We start from the raw sequence: 8300 nt of genomic DNA, 5'->3' as shown, positions 1-8300 counted from the left end.
TGATCCTCTGCTTCATCTAATCTACTGGTGATTCTTTCGAGTGTGTTCTTCATTTCAGTTATTGTATGCTTTAGTTCTGCCTGGTTGTTTTTTATGATTTCTGTATCCTTCTTTATGTCCTCCTTAAGTTCCTGAAACATTCTTATCATCAATGTTCTAAACTCTGTCTCTGAAAGGTTGGATACCTCTGTTTCATTTAATTCTATTTCTTAATGGTTCTTCTGTTGTTTACTCGGCACATGTTTGTTTGTTTCTTCATTCTGGCTGTCGCTCTGATTGCTTTGATATATTAGATCACCTAGAAAGAAAAAAGAAAAAAGAGAAAAAGGGAAAGAGGGGAAAAAAAGGAAAAAGAAAAAAAAAGAAAAAAGGGAGTGGCTCTCTGCTCACTGTAATCTGCACTGCAGACCACTTGCTCAGCAATAGAGAATTTCTGGGCGACTCAGCACCAGCTGCTGGGGGGAAGGGCTCAGGGCGTCATGCGCCAACCTCCCTCTAGACGTGAAGTAAGCTTCCCACAACTATTTGCTGTGTGCTTTGGAACTGTCCTTACGACCAAAAATCCTCACAGGTTGTTGCGGGCTGTCTGCTGCTGCAAAAAACCCTCTGTGGCCTGCAGAGTTAGGAGCTAGGGACCAGGGGCTCAGGGTGCCCCTGGAAACACAGCTCTAGTTGGGCGGGGCAGGCCTTGAAGGCACCACAGGGAGTGTTCAGTGGCCCCCACCAAGTCAGAGCAGCATGCTCTCCTGCATTAGCAGCCAACCCACACAAACTTGCCTGGAAAACCCCGGCTGAATCATGCAGGTGCACAGCTCGCGGCCCTACCCTCCCAGGAAAACTCCCTGTCTCAGCCTGTCCCAATCAGCTGCTCAAAGATCAGCCCGAGCAGCCCGACAGCCAATTGCCACCAAGACAACTCTGCATGCACAGTGCGGAAATCAGGGACCTAAGGCGAGTCGCGCACTTCCCGGTTTGTTGTAATTGGAGTGCACTTGCCCCGCATTTCCCTGGCTATGCAGCACAAACAGTATGGAGGATGGGGATCCAAGGCCACATGCGCATGCACGCACGCACACACGCATGCACACACACACACACTCCTGCGCCAATTCCAGCAGACCAAAGCAGTCCCAGACCTGAGTCTCTGTGGGAGGGCCCAGCCCTGAAAAAATGGCGGCGTCCTGTGCACTACTCATATGCAAGCTCCATACCAGGGGAATAATTGTTCCATAAACCTCTAGCTCCCTTGCCAAAGTCACTCAGTTCAATCCTTCCCGGAGGCTCCTGGGCCCCACTCACAAAGCTACTCCCTCCAGCAGGAACCGGGTGAGTGTTCACCAGCGAGTGACTCAGTTTGCCGGCTCCACTGTTTCTCTAGCCGCTCCCAGCCTCACCAAGCTGAGCAAAGAGAGTCCTCACTATTTTCTCCTTCCAGCCATCATAGAACTCCTCTTCCCGGCAACGTAACTCTGGGGTGGTGAGCATGGTGTGGGGCCGGAGGGTCTCGCCCCCAACCGGAGAAACCTCTCCACCGCTGAGGTGAACCTCATGGGGTTCGCCGTCTCTCGTCTCCGCCCCTCCTACCGGACTTGACGTGGCCTCCTCTTTAGGTCCTTCATTTAGAGGTTCTGTTCATGTAGGGTCCAGGGAACTTCCGAGGTTGAATATCTTATAAATTATTTGTAATTTTTTTGTGATCCTGGGAGGTAGTCAGCACAGTATCTGTCTCTTCTGCCATCTTACCGGAAGTCCTATACTTTTTTAAAATATATGTTTTTTTCCAAAAGTGCTTATAACTTATACTTTGCAGGACTTTTTTTTTCAAGAACTTAATATCAAGGAAATCCTTGCCTCTCTTATCATCCTTTCTCTGACTTTTTCCCTTAATCTTTATATTAAATGAAGCTGTTATTTTTTTCATTCATTTGTTCAGCATCCATCTACTGAGTAGTTACAATCTGCAAGCATTATACTAACTATTGTAATTAGGCTGCAGCCCCTGTAGCAGTGGGTTGCCATGGGCTACCATATGTAGCCAGCAGCCAGCGTGAGCAGCCAGCAGCCAAAGTGAGTGGCCGTCCAGAAGTCAGCGACTGATATGCCTCGCCTGGGAAGAGCACAATGATGGTGCAAACTTGGGCCAGTGAAACAACGTCCTCCACAACTAGACTGAAGAACAAAACGACAGTAACTTGTCTGTTCTTTTTCCCCCAATTCCCCAGTGCTGTTCCCATCCCCCAATTCCCCAATAAAAAATCTAAAATAAAAAAAGAACCTATTACCTTTAAAAAAACAAAAACATAAATTCACCATCTATTCCATCATAATTTTTACTCCATCTGAGTAATTTAATTTATTTCTACTTTTTTCTTTTCTTCACCTTCTTATCCATTCTATATATTCAGTTATGTCTCCTCTGAAAATGTAACCTGTACTGCAAGGACATTCAAAATTATTGATGGTGAAACAGACACACAGACAACTGAACAGAACTTAGAGCCCAGAAATAAACCCACACTTATACAGGCAACTAATTTTTTACTAGGAGGAAATAATACACAATGGAAAATGAAAACTCTCTTCAATAAATGGTGATCGGAAAACTTGGCAGCCATATGCAAAAGAATGATGCTACACCACTTTTTTACAACATACACAAAAAATAACTCAAGTGGATTAAAGGCCTGTAAGAATTTTAACAATAGGTACATGGAAGAAAACATAGGCACTAAGCTTATGGCATTGGTCTGCAGTGTTTTGCGACCTTCACACCAAAGTAAAGGAGACAAAGCAAAAATAAATGAATAGGACTACACCTAACTAAAAATTTCTGCATAGCAAAAGAAGTCATAGACAAAACAAAAAGGCAATGATACAAATGGGAGAAGATATTTGCAAATGGTACTTCCAATAAGGGGCTAATATCCAAAATATACAAAGAACTCATATAACTCAACAACCAAAAACAAACAATCCAATTTTAAAAATGGGCAGCAGATCTGAACACTCTTCCCAAAAAGACATACAGATGGCCAATAGACACATGAAAAGATCAACATCACTAGTTATTAGGAAAATGCAATTCAAAACCACAATAAGCTATCACCTCACACCTGTTAGAATGGTTATTATGGAAAAGACAAAAAATAACAACTGTTGGAGAGAATGTGGACAGAAGGGAACCCTCATACACTGGTAGTGGCAATATGAATTGGTACAGTCACTATGGAGAACACTATAGAGGTTCCTTGAAAAATTAAGAACAGAACTACCATATAATCCAGCAATCTTTCTTTGGAATATTGACCAAAATATTGGTCATTCAGCATTATTTACAATACCCGAGACATGAAAACATGGAAACAACCTAAGTGTCCTTCGACAGATGATTGGAATAAGAAGATGTGGTATATATATGCAATAGAATATTACTCAACCATAAAAAAAGATGAAATATTGCCATTCAGGACATCAATGGATCTTGAAAGTATGATGCTAAGTGAAATAAGAAAGACAGAAAATGACAAAAATCCTATGATTTCACTCGGATGTGTGATATAAAACAAAAAGCAACAAACAAAGCAAAAAATAATTTTATAGATACAGACAATAGAATAGAGAAGAAGGGAGTTGGGGAAGGGCAAAGTGACTAAAGCCAGTAAAATATATGGTAACAGAAGTCATCTAGACTTCAGGAAGAGAGCATGCCATAGCGTATACAGATGTCCAATGTGCACCTGAAATTTATGCAATGTCATTAATTAATGTTACCCCAATAAATTTAATTTAAAAAAATCATTGATGGGAACTTCTACTTTTGTCAACAATTGTCTCTCAGTTAACAATGAGAAAACTAGACTAAATATATTAAACAATGTTTTTCTGTATTGCAATGTCAAAAACCACAGGATTGGAACTCCTGCTTCAAACAAAATGGAAAAACAGGGAAAAAATTTACATTCCCACCTGAAACAACTAAAATTCTGGTCAAAATATATGAAACAACATTTTCTAGACATCAGACATTAGTAAACACAGGACAATGATTCCTGTGAGGGGGAAAATATATCAGGTGAGCCCTACGACTGCCCACAGCTTACCTCCTGGAGAGAGGTTTCATGATGCAATGCAGTGGGCAGAAGCTGGAAGGAACCTGACAACCTATTTCAGTTGAAGTCATGAGTGGAGAGACCAAGGAGGTGGAAGAGGCTAAAATTCGTAGGACAGAGTAATGCAGAGGTGAAGTTTGCATTGAGAGATCTGCGGAAATGCAAAGGCTTTCTCTTGAATTTTGACCCAAGTATCTATCAGTGGTTGCAGTTGCAAGAATGAAGGCAGAGGGCCGGCCGAGTGGCTCAGTTGGTTAAGAGCTCGCTCAAGAGTGTGAGCTCTGAGCAACAGCAGTTCGATTCTCAGCCTGAGCTGAGCAGCCAATGAGCTGCCAATAGGTGGCAGGATGACTCAGCTTAAAAAAAAAGAAAAGAATGAAGGCAGATTTCTTGTCAGAAATAATGCAAGTCAGAAAGATAATGAAATGATATCTAGATTGTTGGAAGAATAAACTGTCAATTTAGATTTCTATATACAGAAAAAGTATTCTTCAAAAACAAGAGTAAAATATATACTTTTCAGATAGACAAAACTAGAGAGAATTCTAACAGACCTACATTTAAGAAATGTTAAATGAACTACTTTAGAGTGAAGGAAAATGTTTCTAAATGAAAAGTTGATTCTACACAAAAAATAAGGACAGATGGGAACGTTGAATATGTGCACAAATATAAATGTTTCTTTTTATTAATTTTTAAAGACGTTATTGAAATTTAAAGCATAAATAAAGAACAACACAAAAGATAAATAAATAGAAATTACTATTATGAAGTATTGAAGTTCTTAAATTATATGTAAAATGCTATATTATTTCAACACAGGTTATGATAAATTAGAGACACACATCACAATCCCAAAACAAATACTTAAATGGAACAAAATAAGTAGCTATTAAGAGTAGATATATGTTATTTTTAAAATAATAATAATTGCCCTCAATAAATGAAAGAAATGATGGCAATTAGTGAACAAATAAGATATGGGAGAAATAGAAAAACATAGAAAAATGGTAGACTTTAAGCTAGCAATGTAAAAAGTTGTATTAAGCATAAAATTTCTAAACACTCAAATTAAAAGGCAGAGGTTATTAAACTAGTTAAAAAGCAGGATCTAGGGCCGGCCGAGTGGCGCGATGGTTAAGAACTCGCTTGGGATGCCAGAGGGCCCCGGTTCAGATCCCACATATGAGGGCCATTGACACTGCCCTCCACAGCTATGATGCTGAACAACAGTTCAACCTGGAGCTGGGCTGCCATGAGTCGCCGGCGACGGCGTGGGCTGCAGCCCCTGTGGCAGTGGGTTGCCATGGGCTACCGTGTGTGGCCAGCAGCCAGCATGAGCGGCCAGCAGCCGCAGTGAGCGGCCGTCCAGAAGCCGGCGACTGATCTGCCTCGCCAGAGAAGAGCGCAATGATGGTGCCAACTTGGGCCAGTGAAGCAACATCCTCCACAACTAGATTGAAGAACAAAACGACAGCAACTTGTCTGTTCCCCTTTCCCCAATTCCCCAGCACTGTTCCCATCCCCCCAATTCCCCAATAAAAATCTTTAAAAAAAAAAGCAGGATCTAACTTTATACTGTGTAAAGAAAACTCACTTTAAATATAGAAACTGGAGATTGGTTAGAAGTACAATGATAGAATAAAGACATACCATGCAAACCTTAATCATAATACATCTGGATTATATATATATATATATATATATATATATATATATATAATCAGACAGAGTAAACTTTAGGACTTATAAATATTTCCAGAGGTTAAGAGGGACATTTTATGAGCATAGTGATTTGGTTCATTAAGGAGATCTAACAGTCCTTAATTTGTATGTATTAAATAACAAATACTCAAAATGCATAACAGAAAATGACAGAAAAAATAGTAAACAAATCCCCACTTACAGTTGGATATTTTGACACTTCTTCCTAGGTAATAGAAAAAAAACAGAAATTAGTAAGAATATAGCAGACATAAAGAACACTATTGAAAAGCTTGGGCTAATTGGCATAGAACCCTCTAACAAAGTAGAATATACATTATTTTCAGATGTATGTGGACATTTCCAAGATAGACAGTGTTCAGGGCCACATGGCATGTGTCAATAAAGTTAAACAGATTGAAACCATGTTGTGTATTTCCTGTGAACCTGAATAAAATAAATTACAAACCAATAGCTAAAATACACCTGAAATACACACAGTATTTGGTAATTAATTAAAACCTTTGGCTCAAATAATAAATCACAAGGGAAATTAGAAAATATTTGGAAATGAATAACAGAAAAGTTATTAAACATGTGAGATACAGCTCATGTAGCTTTCAGAGGAAATTATATAACATTAACTGCTCATATATTATAAAAAGAAAGTCTAGGATAAATGATATAAGATGTCTCCTTATGAGTGTATACAATTTAAAAAATTAAAATAAACTTAAAATAGAGAGAAAGAATCAAGAGAAGAGAACCATGATAAAGAAAATGAATAAACAATAGGGGAAAACAAAAGATGATTTTTACAAAAAAAAAGCAAAGGTGAATAAAATTGATAAGCCTCTAGTTAAATGGATTTAGAAATAAAGAGAAGAAACATAAATTACCAATATCAGGAATGGAAAGAAGATAATCACTAGAGATCCAACAGATTTTAAGAGAATAAGGGAATATTATGAATAAACATAATATCTATACCAATAAATTTGATAACATCAATGAAATGGACAAATTCCTTGAAAGATGGAAAATACAAATGCATACATTAAAGAAATGAAATTTGTAATAAATACCTTGTCACAAAGGAAACTCTAAGACAAGATAATGGTTTCAATTGTGAATTCCTTCAAATATAAAGGAAGAAATCAAATCAAATCTTTACAAACTTGGAAATATAGGAGGTAATGAATCCCAGCTATTTTCATGAGGCCAGAAGTAAACTTACAAAAATTTTACAAAACATAAACACATTTTAAAAAGGAAAAGTATAGACAAATATTATTCATTAATATAGACATAAATTTTTAACAAAATATTAGCAAATCGAATATAGCAATAAATAGAAAGTATACTATATTGTGACCAAGTGGAGTATGAGGTGTGATCAAAAACTAGGGTGAATGTTTAAATTAAAAACAAATTGATTACAGTAAAAGACACATTCTATTAACCCCCCTCAAAATATGCTCCCTCACTTCAAACACACGTATCCCATCGTTCTTGTCACTTTCAGAAGCAGTCCTGGAAGTCCTGTTTTGTGAGTGTCTTCAGTTGTACTGTCATGGATGCCTCAATGTCCTGAATAATTTTGACTCTGGGGAAAAGCCAGAAGTTGCACAGTGCCAGATCTAGTGAGTAAGGTGGATGAGTACACACTGTAATGTTTTTTATTTGACAGAAATTGCTATACCAGAAGTGATGTGTGACACCGAGCTGTTGTAATCAGCAAATACGGTAAATGCTGCCGCCGACTGCCACCCAACAGAAAGGCAGGGCTTTTCAATACAGGAAGCAGCACATGTAACAAACAGTGTGAAACAAGTTTCAACTTATTCGGTGCAGTCAGTCAGTCAGGTATGATCTACGGTTGAGAGAAAGTGTGTTTTAAAGTGTGCCGTAAATCATCCTCCATCATGATAAGGCCCCATGTCACACATAGCTCCTTGTATGGCAATTTCTATAAAAAAACATTACAGTGTGTCCTCATCCACCTTATTCACCTGATCTGGCACCGTGTGACTTCTGGCGCTTCCCGAAAGTCAAAATGATTCAGGAGGGCCTTGAGGCAGCCACGACAGCGCAACTAAAGACACTCATGAATGAGGACTGCAAGAACTGCTTCAGAAAGTGGCAAGAACAATGGGATAAGTGTGTTTGAAGCGAGGGAGACTATTTTGAGGGGGATTAATGGCAGTGTGTCTTTTACTGTAATAAATTTTTATTTAAACATTCACCGTATTATTGATCACAACTTGTACACCCAAAGACTGCATGCCCGGTTTACATTTGAAAATGAATGTACTTCATCATATTAACAGAATGAAGAAAAAAACAGTAAGGAATACAGCCTTACCCCTTGATTTTACCCCAGTGAGACCGAGGTAATATTGGATTGTCAGAAAAGTCATGATGCATTTTTGTAACGAAAAACATAGAAAAAATATGTCATGACTTTTCTGACAACCAATACTTTTG

The sequence above is a fragment of the Hipposideros armiger genome, unplaced genomic scaffold, assembly GCF_001890085.2.
Source record: "Hipposideros armiger isolate ML-2016 unplaced genomic scaffold, ASM189008v1 scaffold_153, whole genome shotgun sequence".
Classification (NCBI taxonomy): Eukaryota; Metazoa; Chordata; class Mammalia; order Chiroptera; family Hipposideridae; genus Hipposideros; species Hipposideros armiger.
Note: the sequence above shows the minus strand (reverse complement) of the source record.